Consider the following 15,913-nt stretch of genomic DNA (forward strand, 5'->3'; position numbering starts at 1 on the left):
AGTGAGGATATTGTTGAAATCAAGGACAATGACAATAGTGATGATGATGATATTGAAGATATTCTAGGGGATCTGCATTCAATGATGATAAATGTTGAGGAAGAAGACAAGGAAGATGAAATGGAGGAAGAAGAAGCTGAACAAGCTAAGGAGGAAGATGATCTTGTAAAAATTGCAGCCAAAGTCATTGCACCTCTTCCTCACTCTCCACCTAAAGCAGCTACATCAACTGTGGAGATAGCTTCTACTAGTGAGATTGTGTGCACAACAGCATTATCAATTGCTCAATCTTCACCTATCTCCTCTCAGCTCCAGGTACCATCTATGCAAGTGTCTACCACTTCATTAACCAATCTGCAGCCATCTTCATTGACCGAGTCATCATCAACTACAACAGTAAGTTCATCAAGCATATCAACTTCTACTGCATAGTGTACAGTAAATGTACCCACTGGTACTTCAATTTTGACAATTTCATATGCTCCAATTTTTGCATCTATTAGTTCTCCCATTCCAACCTGTACATCAATCTTGGGAGGAACATCAATCTTTGATACTGTTAGCACTTCTCTCAGTCTTCCTCTAGTTAGTCCTATTCTAGTTTTTTCAGCCAATCCAGCCTCATCAACTATTGTTTAATTTTCAAAGGGAAAAGATGAAGTCACTGCAGGAAAAGCAAAGAGATACATGTTTTCCAGCAAGGCAGTGGATGAGGAAATAGACTTGAATAAGGATATTGTCATTCCTAAGATAGATCTAGATAATGCATTAGTCGATGTAATGAGAATGATTAGTCAGCTATTAGATCAGAAGGAAAGGCAAAAACAACTAAGGCATGAGAGAGACCAGGAATATAGTATTATTGAAAGTGCTAAGAATATTCTAACAGAGGCTATAGGTGTTGAAGTAGATTCTACTCAACAAATTTTGATTCAGTTAGAAGAGGCTATATATAACTTCAATGAGGATACCTTCAGCCAAGAAAAATTGATTGAAAAGGCAGAGAAGAAATTTGACAATAAGGTGCTTGAGCACATTGCTCAGCATATTGCATTAAAATAGGTAGAATTGTCTACAATTTTAAGTAATTTTGAACATTCTTTTAATAATTTAACTTCACTTTTTCACAAACTTTGTGATGTTACTGAGTATACTAAGGAAATCAAAGAAAAGTTGAATAAAATTGATGAGGATATGAAGGTCAGTGCCCAAATGTTGCAGCTTGACCATAGTTCAAGTTCATCCCATCATCTCAGAATAAGATTTTTGTCAGAAAAATAGGCAAAATTATTGAGAGAGGAAGCAAAGATCAGGTGTACTCTAATTGACATCCAAAATATGATCCTTCCTGTCATGGACACAATGTAGAAGCATATTTTCCATTCCAAAACATTGATTCATGACAAAAACTTCTCAATTGCAGATCATATGATTGAACTCTCTATAGAAGTTCAAATAGCACTCTCCACTAGGAAACTTTTGCAAGAAAATTGGGATAAGACATTGGCTCTTATTCTCAAGGTACATTCTGAGTTTATCTCTCATTTTGGAATCTCTGTGTAAATATATATTGTTTAATTTGGCATTATTGTCAAAAAGGGGGAGATAGCACACTCCAAGAGATAATTTTGCAAGAAATATGTGTAATTACTTGTAAATACTGTGCATATTGTATGGGGGAGATACATGTAAGAAAGATATGTGTAATAAGACTTGCAAAGATCAATTTTGAAAATTCAAAACTGTATGTCAATTTTTGCACATAAACTTTGAATCATAATTTTTTTTGTCAATAATGCCAAAGGGGGAGATTGTTGACATAAAGTTATTTGCCATTAGTGACAACACTCATCTCATAGTTCAAACCAAGCACTGAAGACATAGTTCAAATTGAGCACTAAAGACACAGTTCAAACTGAGCACTGAAGACACAGTTCAAACTGAGCATCGAAGACACAATTCTAACTGAGTGAAGAAGCACTTAGTATTAACCAAGTGAAGCAACACTTAGTGTTAACCGAGTGAAGTTGCACTTAGTATTAACCGAGTGAGGAAGCACTCAGTAATGACCAAGTGAAGAAGGACTCAGTGATAACTGAGCTCAGGAGGTTAATGAAGAAGTTAGTTTCTACTGAGTGACACTATATCTATCGAGTCACCAATAGTTACCAAGTTCCAAGCAACATTGTATGACTAGTATGAACCGAGCCCCTACCTCTACTGAGTGCATGAGGATGCCGAGTAACATAGTGGATGCCACGTATCAGAAGGTCATCAAGTCTGTCTGAAGAACGGGGTCCGAGTTTATTTTACTATTTGGCCGACTCAGTTATATTTTGTTTACTTGTGTTTGGATGACCTTGCATGAATAATTATTGGAATGGTATATATATGTAATGTATTATATCATTCGATAAATAGATACAAGGAAGATATACAGGATATAGAATATTGCACAAAAGAGGGACATAAGATATGATATGTGAATTCATCAACAGTAAAGAATACTCAGCAAGGTCTACAAGGAGAAAAAATGATTTCATCTATCACAGAAGGTGATCTACAATAAAAAATCCAGTCAAGTTGTAAGTTGATCTGTTGGTTCATCCTAATAGGTGAATCATTCTTGTAAATCCTTTAACAAGGTAGACTTAACTATCTTTATTCAAATCTCCTAACATAGTGCATACTTGTAAAGTATGTTTTTTAAATCCTCTAACAAGGTGGATCTAGCAATCCTCTGTGCTCCAAATAGAGAAGATCACCAGAATTGATCATTGTAAGCCTTAACCGGCCAACTTCATACTGTAGTAACGAAGCTTTCTGGGTATCATCCCCACCCCAGTTTTACTTTCTATTTTGGAAGGTTTTTGGGTCACCAAATCTCTATACATATATGGTTAATAGTTCTTTTATGCAACAGGCTAGATGAGTAAATGTTGTATATGGTTATTCTAAATTGACTTAAAAGTTTTATTGTTACTGATTCACCCCTCCCCTCTCAGTAACCTATTATATCTTGAATATTTCCAACAAAGGATTCCTTGGTATATTGACTTGGGGAGAAATAAGTGCAAACATTGGTTACCATTAAGTATCAACCCCCATTTCACTTGTAGCCACTACTAGTAGTACATGACAATATAGAAGATCATGACATAGGCTCAAGCAAAATTATGATTACTTTGACTATTTGAAGAATGAGCCAGTTGAAAGGACACCAAGCAATTGGAGAGTGTAGGCTAGGAATTTGAACTTCATGATTGTTGGAGACTAGAAATAGTTCAACTGGGGGGAATGATGAGCCTCTAAAAGCCATTATTTTGAGAACTTTTTATCTTCTTTTTAATAGTTATCTTGCTAGAAATAGTTTAAGACTATATGGTTTAAGCAAAAGAACTTATGTTTTATGAATATGCTATCTATATGTTAAGACATGGACATTGAAGTATAGATTGATCTGTTATGTTGTGTTTTCTTGAATCTATGTTTTTTTTATGGTTTAATGAAGGATATTAGATGATGATAAATATTTCCTCATCCATGCTATGTTTCTGTAGGTTCCTTCCTATAGCCACATGATTTGCAAGAGTGATAATCTAAACATTACCTTTTCTAACATTGATGATGAAATAAATGGATGTATGTAGAAGTTGTTGCATTTAATATTTTGTAGGTGTTTGCTGCACATTGAAGACAACATTTAAACACTGAGTCAAGGCTGACCAGATGATTGATGAATCACCAAAGAAGTAGATCATTGTAGGAATTCTATTATGGCAGTAGACAAAGATAGCTTCCTCAACCTGGTACATTCCTAGGGAAGTTAAAACATAGTTAATGGTGTGTATGTTATAAAATTTATGATTTTTAATTGATCCTTATTGATGGAGTGATCATAGGACTAGGGAGTTGTTAAAAATTTCTTTTAAATAATTTTTGCTATAAATATGAAAGGAGATATTGATCTTTTCTTGGTTCTGACCAAAAGGAATAGAGTAGATTGTTCTATTTAGTAGAGTAGAAACTTGTTTTCAAATGTACTTGCTTATTATGTTATGAATAGAATTTAGAGTTCAAATTTTCCACCTTCAAACTTGATTTTTTTTGTTCACTCATCCAAGGGGGCTCACTTGGTGAGTGAACTGCTTTGTTAGAATTGATTTCCTTGCTTATTTTATTTCCTTGCAAAGTAGACTTTTGCTATTCTTGCAATCATTAATAATAGAATTATTAAACTATTCCTATAGCATAGGTGTTTAAATAGATTTAATCTTTGTAGCATTACTTTAAGCTTGAAGGAAAATATCATTTTAGTTCCTAGCTTACTTTCCTTCAACATTTCTTTCCTATTGTAGTTTTAATGACTTAAAGAGGAATCAAAGCATATACTTTGCAGCCACCCTCTCAAGCTTACACTATCAGGTTGACAAATAAAATGAAGTCAATATGTTATACTTAGGAAAATACATGATCCTATTTAGTCATGAAGTCAATATAGAAGGATGTCCAATCCTTTATTACTTAGGTATTTAGTTGACTAGCAAGTGAGCCCTATTAGGAGGCAACCCTATTAAATATTACAAAACACACTATTAGTTGTGACCATGTTAGAGGATTTAACCACCCTGTTAGGAGTGGCCTTGTTAGAATTTTTTAGACACTTCAAATAGAAATTCCACCTTGTTAGAGAAATTACAAATAACTATTAAGCTAAGTTAGTTAAGAGATTTAGATCACTGCTATAATGGTTAGAAAGTAACAATGAGATGACCTAATTTTTGATGCAACTAAATTGTTGATTATAGATATCAATTTTTCCTTATATACTTGATCCTTACTTATTGAATATATCTTTGCAACTCAACAAGGATATTTTGATTATCCTTCTAATTCGCTTTCTCTAAGCATCATCAAATCTCCCATTCACTTCAACACATTAAATCCTCAACTTGACCTTATACTTATACCTTATTCATTATCAAGTCAGCTTCAATACATCTTAGAATAATTAATATTGAACTTCTCAGTCAGATAGAACCAATAACTAAATCAATTGAATTCAATATACCAAAAGAAGAAAATCCTCCATTAGCTGACCATGCTCGATAGACACTAACTCAAAAAAAAATTCATGTGTTAACCATTAAACTTCATTAATACTACATATTCACAAAGTTCCTTTGGTAACTAAGTGATCTTGGTTAAGACTAGTTGCATCAATATTTTCTTCATTAGCCGAGTGAGCTCGTTTAACACTCAATTTACATAAACTTTCCTTTGATGACTAAGTGAATTTGGTAGACACTATCTTCTAAACTTAGAAAACTCTAGAATTATCTTTAGATAGAGGAAATTGTCTTCATCACTCGAATGAGATCAACATACACTGACTAGGAATGATGTGAAATTTTGTGTAACATTAAAGACAATACACAAGTAATCAATTATTTTCAACAATCTCCATCTTTTGGATTGATGGAAACACATTATGTCATAATACAAATAAATTTTAGAGCAAGAGAAAAGGAAGCAACATATCCATAGTTTTATTCTGATTCTCATCTATGAGAACTCCCTCTATCAATGTGAACACCTTCTGCCTTTAGTTTATCCTTCAATCTGCAAGACTCTAACTTCAACATCTTATTTTGATAGAAAACTACCTTCTTTGGCATCCATGAAGTAATAAAATTTATGTGAGATATGACAAAAAACTTCTCCCTCTTTGACATCTCATGCCAAAGAAAATATTCAATGAATATTAATGTACCTCATGTATTTATTCATTTGTAAAGTACCTGTTATCATTTTGTCACCCCGCCAAGTTTTAATTTCAAACATCTAGCCCGTTCAATGGCTAATTCCCAGAGTTAGTATTATTTTAATGCCTAAGCGATCAAGCCTTATAACATGGTTTCTGCGGCCCGCAGGTCCTCCATCGTCAGATTTGAGTAGATTGACGGTCAACGCTATGTCACTTTTTAGAAGTTGCACGGTGAATGCGATAGCAACATAGCACCCTTCTGCTATGTGTTTGATGAGTCTCAGGTGTGACCAGTCAGTGTCAACAAGGATCGGTCAGTCAATTGGTATATGGCCAATTCCTATTCATTGATGCACTGAGGGTGATGATTGATCTTGCTCGCCATCAGATCGGTTCGGATCAAAGATAGGCGCCATCTTGCTATGGTGAAGTTGTGAAGTCTTTACCATGGCAACATAGCACCTCAGTGACATGTGTTAGGTGGGGTCATGTTATCTCGTAAACTTCAGGGGTGATGCCAGGTGTGCTGATATTGTTTCATAGGCACAAAAGCGGAGGAGCAAAGTGAAAAGTACGATGAGTCTTCACGATCACCAGATTAAGTCAAATTGACAGATGGCATTATCTCACTATGGTGAAGTTGCATGATCTTTACCATAGGACATAGCACCCTTTCGCCATGTGGATCAGCGGGGCCAAGTCTCACCAAGGTACGTCTGTCAGGAGTATTACCAGGTGTCATTCGAGTGTGATGCAGTTGCTGAGGTTGTGCAAGGTATGATGGGCTTGGGGTAAGAATAGTATAGTGGTATGACAAGTCTTCATGATTATCAGATTTAAGGCCGATCAACAGTTGGTGCTATCTCACCATCAAAAGCTGCATGGTGGATACCAAGGTGACATAGCGCCTTGTTGACATGTGTCTCGCTAGCTCAGTCAAGGTTGGCAGTTAGTGTGATCGTTATAGTTAATGATAACAGTTTGAGGGTGGCACGGTTAGTTTAATAAAAGGAGGTCAATCGCAAAGGACTTCCTAGGTGGCAGAATGAAAAGAAGCAATTGGCCCACGTGGCCCAGTTGGCTTGTGAAACTAGGTTGACTTTCTTACCCTACTGATTCATGAACTTAAAAATGAAGGTGATCTATTTTTTTGTGCGATCTGATCTTCATGATCGATCCAAACCACCCGAAATGAATGTGAAATATAGAGAGACACTCCACTGTCTTAGTCGATCCATCTACCTGGTCAGAGCATAGTTATGGCGCCGTTTCTATCTTCTCAGGGCATTATTTGGTAGCAAGATCAAATTTTCTTCAGATCCCCATGATTGTCCTCCACAAGACTTAATGGTAGGTAGCTACGAAGTAATTTTAGGAGGAAAAGATCTCAGTTATGCTTGAACTATAAAGGCAGATTTTATAGTTTTTGTGAAGGGGACCTTCTCTCCGATTTTCCTCTGCTATTGCTCTACAATTCTAGTGAAAATTCCCCTGTGCCTTTGAACTATTTGATTCTCCAGTTATCTCCTTCAGCCATTGGTATTAAAGTGCAAGAATTCTTTGCCTGTGCCATTTCTTTGTGGAAATCTATAATCTACATGATTGTATCTCTCCTGGTCTGTGAAGGATATATAAGTGAACTTCTTCCTTGTGTCATTCATCTTGGTTTTCTTATCTGTATGTAGTTATTTGATTAAAGGAAGTTTGAATGTGTATATCCTTAGTCTCATTTTGGTTCAGTAGTGCATGTACGGGCAGAGATTGGTTCGAACACTCTATTTTGGTGCATCACCTCCTTAGATTAGAACTAGGTCAATTTTCTTTCATTCTCTCCTTCTCCCTTTTCCTCTCCAAGAGTAGTTAGGTGTGCCCTGATAGTAAGAGGAAGCCGACCTTCTCCAGAGACTCAACCTCGTAGTTCAAGTCCCATAGCTTGGAGGTTGTTTCCATGTTTCACTAGGTTGTCTTCGCGCATAGGCCCTGGACAAGGGTGCAAACCTAAGTGATAATAGTTTCTGGCACGCCCAGTGGGACTATATCTTATTAAAGATTTAAAGTCTACTAGTGTCAAAGAAGAAAGAGTTTCAAGATTAATACTAAAGAGATAGTACTAGCTTCAGTGTTTAAGCCTTCAAGAGGCTGATTATTGAAAGTACTTGTTGACTCTAAGCTTCAACAAATCTGGTTCCAGGCCAAAGTTGTAGAAATTCATGCCCAGAGCTAAAACAAGGGCGTCTTCTAGAGGTAAATTTTGATATCAAGAGCTTTCTCTTTCAAATCCTAGAAGAAAGAGGACTAGAATTTCATTATCACCAGTTAGGGGTGTAATAAAAGTCGATATACCTGTAAGATCTTTCTCTACTCCTCTTGTTTCTTGAACTCAGCCTAGATTGCCATCAACACTCATCAATAGAACACTTGTTTACATGGCACAACCAAGAGTTCATGCTTTTGCCACCTTCAATGGTGGAAGTTGTCTATTGTTAGCCCAAAGACATGATATACCAGTATTTACACTCAAAAGTATACCAAATTTTACTGGTGAAGCTTCCATCTCCCCTTTAGAACATATCCAAGAAGTAGCAAATGTCTGTAATATTCATGGTATTATAGAGGATGATGTTGCTGTCAGACTTTTAGCCTCATCTTTAAAAGGAAAAGCATTACAGTGGTATAGAGGCTTAGCTCATGGTTCTATAACTGATTGAGATGGACTAGGAGTAGGATTATGCAAACATTTTTAGGATAGAAGTGACTATCTGTCACTTTTAGAGTATTTGACTACTATTAAAAGAGCTCCCCATGAGTGTATGACTGATTTTAACTATAGATTTCAAAAGACATGGGATAGAATACCTACTACAATGAAACCTGGTAATGCCTTCTTGCATTACCTTAGAGCTTTTAACAGTGATATTGCCACTACAATCCAAACTATGGGAGGAGATACCTTGCCTAATGCCTATGAGATAGCCATAAAAGCTGAGAACATCCTAATACAAGGAGGAAAGTTGGCTCCAAGGCACCCTATGCCTTTCTTTCCTGATGTTACCAACCACCAACTAGCAATGGCCCCTCTTCCTACAACTTCTACATCACAAGCCCTTCCTCTAGTCCCTTAAGCTTCCACATCCTCAAATGGGATAGATGAACTCAAAGAAATTCTCCAAGGTCTAGTGCTGAATATAGATAAGAGAGAGAAGACCTTGGATAAAAAATTGCAAGAGTAGGGGAGTGAGCTGAAAGACCAAGGAAAGAGATTAGAGGATAGTTTTTCTATAATACAAAAAATGAGTAACAAGGTGGTGGCCTTAGAGAGGCACCAAGCTCAAGGTGGCAAGCCTCCCCAATAGCAATATCAAGCTCCAAATTGTGGTAGACCTCCTAATCAGTGGAATAGCTCTTTTGATCAGGGTAGGCAAAATAGTCATGCTTCTGCTTCAAGCTCAAATCAGAATAGAGCTATAGTCCCTCAAAATAACTTGGCCCAAGATCAAGATTTATGTCCTTCCTGCAACTATTCTTATGCCTATTGCATGTGCCAGAAGGCAGAATCTTATTTGGCCCTAACTGTCCAAGAACCTGCAACAAAGCAATCATACAAGGAGGATCATCGCAAGGAGGCCTCATATATTCAAGGGAATGATGATTTCTCTTTCATGAATCATTAGATTGGGGAGCATTGTAATGTAAACCAGGATTCCATTGCTCATAACACTAGAAGCAAAAAAAGAGCTATGGAAGATGTTGTCCCTCCTCCTCCTAATCCGGCCTCAACTTCAAATGTAGCATCTCATGAGCAAGCAGCAAATGAACGAACAAGTACTCTGTAGCAGCAAAGGCAAGATTCTAGAAGGGAAGATGCAAGTGATCCTTATGTTGCCCCATCTCAACCCCTTATAAGTGCGGCTCCAAAAGTTTCTACCAAAGTTCCTAATGCACCATTTAGTGTGGTAGAGAAAATGAAGAAGACAAATGTGAAAATTTCTATGTGGGATGTTGTTGCTACCATACCAATGCAGAAGAGGATGCTGTAGCAAGAATTAGAGAAGATTGAACCCAAGGATCAGCCATCAACCATGGAGAGTGCCACAAGTCTAGTACAACTAGCAGGGGATGTGGAGACAAATAAAAAGGTTAGACCTCCTCCATTCTATGATTCTCTGATTATAGGGGGCAAATTAGGCCACAATTGCATGATAGATTTAGGGGCTAGTAGCTCAGTGATGCCTAGGTGTGTTGCTGATGCTCTAGGAATGAAGTATGAACCCATTGTTAGGGATGTGTTACAATTGGATGGTAGTACTATCAAAATTTTCGGTATCCTTAGGAATGTGGAGATGGCCCTACATGCATGCCCTGGTTGCACTATGATTCAAGACATATCTATTGCTGAAGTTAAGCCCCACTTTGCTATTTGTCTTTCAAGAGACTTCACTGCTCAAATTGGTGGATTCATATCCATTGATTGGTCATATATGTCTTTTAAGACTAGATACGGAGCCAATGCTTCAATCAGAGCATAACCTCAAGCCCTTCATCACACTGAATCCTACACCCCCAACTTCATCAATATGAATTGTTCCATTTTAGAAATGAACAAAAATGACATAGTAAATGAGCCTGCCACTTCCATAGTGGAGATTCCTGATTTCTTCTTTGATGAGTTGGCAAATGCATATCAGTTTGAGCCTATGTCAGAGACTCTTGAGACAGGTCTTAGTACATATTGCATAATAGAAAAAGATGCTCAAGTTCTTAATCTTGTTGAGACTAATGATGATATAAATGGAACATGGAGTATGTACTTTGATGGCTCAAGGAATAGAAATGGATTAGGGGCTGGTATTATGTTGATCTCTCCTGCACAAATAAGATACTACTTCTCTTGTAGGCTCCAATTTAGTTGCACCAATAATGTGGCCGAGTATGAATCCTTGATTCAAGGCCTTCTACTTGCCCAAAAGAGAGGAATTCAAGCCTTGAAGGTATATGGAGATAGTGAGTTGGTAGTCAATCAGGTGAGAAACTAGAACATCACCAAAAATGGCCTACTTAAGTTTTACAAACATAGAGTCTGGGATTTGCTTGAGGGCTTCAACACATTTAATATTTAGGGCATTCCTAGGAAAGAAAATAAGCATGCTGATAGACTTGCAAAAATAGGCGCATATTATGATGTACCAGGGAATCTTGAGGAGAAGAAGAAGCAACAAATAAAGGTGGTGGTGAGGCCTGCCATCCCTAATAACAACACTCATTGGCAGGTGTTTGATTCTGATGAGAAAATTGTGAGTTTCTTGCAGAATGAGGAAAAATTCTCAGATAGAAACCAGTCAAGATTGCAAGATCAGTATGGTGACCAGATCATTCATCTGAGTTCTAACAAGTTGCCCAAGGGTCTCATTACCTTGAAGAGTGTTTTTAATCCTGATGACCAAGCAAGAGGCAAAGGGATGAATCTAGCTACAGAAAAAGATGATCATGCCCCAGTTACAATTGTTGATGGAAAATCTCTAAATATGGGGAAGGTATGTTTTGAAACTGAGCAAGAAATCTTCATTCATCTATGTCAAGAATTTAATGATGTATTTTCTTGGACATATGATGACTTAAAAGGGTTTGACCCTAGTTTGTTTCATCATACCATAGATTTAATTGATAAGGCCAAACCAGTAAGGCAAAAATAGAGGCCAGTGAATCCTAAGATTGAACCTCTAATGAGAAAGGAGCTATCCAAGTTGATTGAGGCTAATATAATTTTTCCCATCAAACACTCATCATGGGTAGCCAACCTAGTCCCTGTTAGGAAGAAGAATGGAGAAATCAGACTATGTGTGGACTTTAGGGATCTTAATTAGGCTTCCCTTAAAGATCACCATCCTCTCCCTTCCATGGAGTAGATTCTATCCAAGGTCAGTGGTTCAAGGAGATTCTCTTTTCTTGATGCATTCTCTAGTTATAATCAAGTGCTATTTAAAGAATCTGACAGACATAAGATAGCATTTAGTACTAGATGGGGCACCTATGCTTATTGCAATATGCCATTTGGGCTAACAAATGCAGGTGCCACATTTCAAAAGACAATGGAGATGGCCTTTAAAAAATTAATTGACAAGTTTGTCTTAGTATACCTTGATGATATAACTATATATTCAAAAAATGTAGAAGATCATTTTTGATCATCTAAGATAGCTATTTCTAAGATGTAGAGAGTTTGGGGTCTCCCTTAACCCAACCAAGTATGTCTTTGCTACAAGCCAAGGAAAATTATTGGGACACATTGTATCTAAGGATGGGCTGACCATTGATCCCCAAAGAACAAAGGCAATACTTGCCCTTCCTATTCGTAAACACAAGAAGGGGCTGCAAAGTTTCCTTGGTAGGATAAATTTTGTAAGAAGGTTTATTCCTAATCTTGCTACCATGGTGAAACCTCTTACAACTATGCTTAAGAAAGGTATGGTCTTCTCATGGACCAAGGAAGGGAAGGAGATTTTTGAAGAGATCAAGGTAGCCATAGCCTCAGCCCCTACTCTCATGAACCCAAATTTTGAGAAAGATTTCATCCTCTACACTTTAGGTGGTGAGTCAAGTATCTCTACTGTCTTGACTCAAACAAATGACAAGGATGAGGAGTAGCCCATAGCTTTCTTCAGTGAAGGGCTTAAGGAATATGAAAATAAGTACAACTTTTTTGAGAAGCAGGCCCTTGTGGTCATCAGAGCCTAGAAGAAATTCAAGCACCTCTTTACCCACAATAGGCTCCATTTGTTGGTGCCCCATGCTAGTGTAAAAGACTTCCTGTTAAGTAGAGATATTAGTGAAAATAGAGCTGGATGGATCACTAAGGTAATGGAGTATGATGTTGATATTTAGATTACCAAGCTAGTAAGAGGGAAAGGGTTGTGCAAAGAAATGTTATCAGGTCAGGATTTTGATGAAGAGGCTGCTATGGTATTAACAAAGCAACAAGAGGAAGGAAATGCTAATGGTCCAAGTAGCTGGATAAATGATATGAAGAGCTTCTTATCAGGGAATAGATACCCCAAGGGATTGGACAGAGCTAAAAGAAGACAATATAGACTGTAGTCCATTCCCTATGTTGTAATTGATGGTATCCTATTCAGGAGGGATTTTAATGGGACCCTGTTAAGATGCATTGAAGAGGATTAGGCTGAGAGGATGATTAAGGAATTTCATGATGGCCCTGATGGTGGTCATTTCTCTGCAAAAACAACTACCATGAAGATCATGAGGGTTGGTTATTACTGGCCATCCTTGTTTCACGATTGTTATAGATATGTGAGAAAGTGTGAGAAGTGTGCTTTCTTCTCAGGCAAACAGAAGCTTGCAGCTCTCCCCCTTCATCCTATTCAGGTGGATCAACCCTTTACTCAATGGGGGTTGGATTTTATAGGCCCCATTAATCCTCCATCTAGTGCAGGTCATAAATGGATTTTGGCTGCTACTGATTATTTCACTAGGTGGACAGAGGTAGTTGCCTTGAAGGATGCCACAAAACCATCAACTGTTGAGTTCCTTGATGGGATTGTATCTAGGTTTGGTGCTCCTTCTACTATCACCTCGAACAATGCTAAGTCTTTTGTTGGGACCCAGATTTGTACATGGGAAATGAACCATAATATCTACCTGAGCACATTATCAAATTACTATCCCCAGGGTAATGGTTTTGCTAAATCTTCCAATAAGAATCTAATCAGAATCATGAAGAGGACAATAGAGGACAATCAAAGGGCCCAACATAAGAAATTAAGAACTACTCTATGGGCTAATAGGATAACACCCAAGAGATCTATTGGGAATTTACCTTTCATGTTGGTATATAGTAGGGAGGCCAGACTCCCAATTTCATTGGAATTCCCATCCTTGGAGTTGGCCCATCAGCTGGAATTGATTGAAGAAAGTGCCATGACAGTAAGAATGGCAGAGCTAATTGAACTAGAAGAGAAGATAAATAAAGCTATGCAAACCCTAGAGATACATCAACAGCAGATGAAGAGGAATTTTGACAAGAAGGCTAGGGTCAAAACCTTCAGAGAAGGAGATTTAGTTCTAAAATGGGATTCAGACAGAGAAAAAGTAGGAAGACATTCCAAATTTGATGCATTATGGAGTGGCCCCTATCTGATTGCTAGTGGCAAATAGGCTAATGCATTCCAGCTAAGCAGGCCAAATGGTGAAGTTTTTCCCATTCCAGTCAATGGAATTTATCTTAAAGCTTTCTTCTAATGAAGGTCGAGTTCTTGTATATAAGTAGTTTAGTTTCTTTCTATTGTTTCTTGCTTTTCAAGAAGTGTGTGAGCATAGCCGTCTTCCTGTGAGGTAGCAGATTTTGAGGTGTTTCAGTTTCCAGAGGAAGTTTGTTTCAGTTCCAGTTGCAGTTGCAGAGTTTTGGGGTGTTCATTTTTTAATCTCTCACAGGTAGGGTTATGGTTTCATAGTATGCACAGACCCATTTTTTGACTCCATAGCCCAATGGATACATGAGGCCACTGGTCATACACATAGTAGGTGTGTGTCCCCTGTGAGTCGCCAAATATATTATCATTTTTTCCCCTTGCCAAGTTTCAAATTTCAAACATCCAGCCTATTCCACAGCTAATTCCCAGAGTTAGTATTATTTTAATGCCTAAGTGATCAAGCCTTATAACATGGTTTTTGCAGCCTGCAAGTCCTCCATCGTCAAATCTGAGTAGATCGACGGTCAACACTATGTCACTTTTCAGAAGTTGCACGGTGAATGCGATAGTGACATAACGCCCTTCTACCATGTGTTCGGTGAGTCTCAGGTGTGCTCGGTCAGTGTCAACAAGGATCCATTAGTCAGTTGGTATGTGGCCAGTTCCTATTCATTGATCCACTGAGGGGGATGATATATCTTGCTCACCATCAGATCGGTTCAGATCAACGACAGGCACCATCTCGCTATGGTGAAGTTGCACAATCTTTACCATGGCGACATAGTGCCTCAGTGACACGTGTCAGGTGGGGCCGTGTTATCTCATAAACCTCAAGGGTGATGCCAGGTGTGCTGACAGCATTTTGTGGGCCGAAAAGTGGAGGAGCAAAGTGCGAAGTACGATGAGTCTTCATGATCGTCAGATTAAGTCAGATCAATGGATGGTGCCATCTTGCTATGGTGAAGTTGCATGATCTTTACCATAGTGACATAGTGCCCTTTCACCATGTGGATCAGCAGGGCCAGGTCTCGCTAAGGTACATCTATCAGGAGTATTGGTAGGTGTCATTCGAGTGTGATGCGGTTGCTGAGGTGGCACCAGGTATGATGGGCCTGGGGTAAGAATAGTATAGTGGTACGACGAGTCTTGACGATCGTCATATTTAAGGCCGATCAACAGTTGGCACTATCTCGCCATCAAAAGTTGCATGGTGGATACCATGATGACATAGCACCTTGTTGACACGTGTTTCACTGGCTCAGTCAAGTATGGCAGTTAACGGTTGGCAGTTAGTGTGATCATTACAATTAATGATAACAGTTCAAGGGTGGCATAGTTAGTTTAATAAAAGGAGGTCAACCACAGATGACTTCCCAGGTGGCAGAACGAAAAGAAGTGATTGGCCCGCGTGGCCCAATTGGCTTGTGAAACTAGGTTGACTTTCTAACCCCGTTGATTCATGAACCTAAAAATGAAGGTGATCTATTTTTTTGTGCGATCTGATCTTCATGATCAATCCAAACCACTAGAAATGAATGTGAAATATAGAGAGACACTCCACCATCTCAGTCGATCCATCTACCTAGTTAGAGCACAGTTATGGCACCGTTTATGTCTTCTCAGGGCATTATTTGGTAGCAAGATCAATTTTTTTCAGATCCCCATGATTGTCCTCTGTAGGACTTAATGACAGGTAGCTGCGAAGTCATTTCAGCAGGAAAAGATCTCAGTTATACCTAAACTATAAAGGCAGATTTTGTAGTTTTTGTGAGGGGGACCTTCTCTCTGATTTTCATCTGCTATTGCTCTGCAATTCTAGTGAAAATTCCCCTATGCCTTTGAACTATCTAATTCTCCACTTATCTCATTTAGCCATTGGTATTAAAGTGCAAGAATTCTTTGCCTATGCCATTGCTTTGTGGAAATCTGTAATCTGCATGAC

This window comes from Cupressus sempervirens, chromosome 7 (assembly GCF_028749045.1).
Source record: "Cupressus sempervirens isolate cs-2001-9-10 chromosome 7, ASM2874904v1, whole genome shotgun sequence".
NCBI lineage: Eukaryota > Viridiplantae > Streptophyta > Pinopsida > Cupressales > Cupressaceae > Cupressus > Cupressus sempervirens.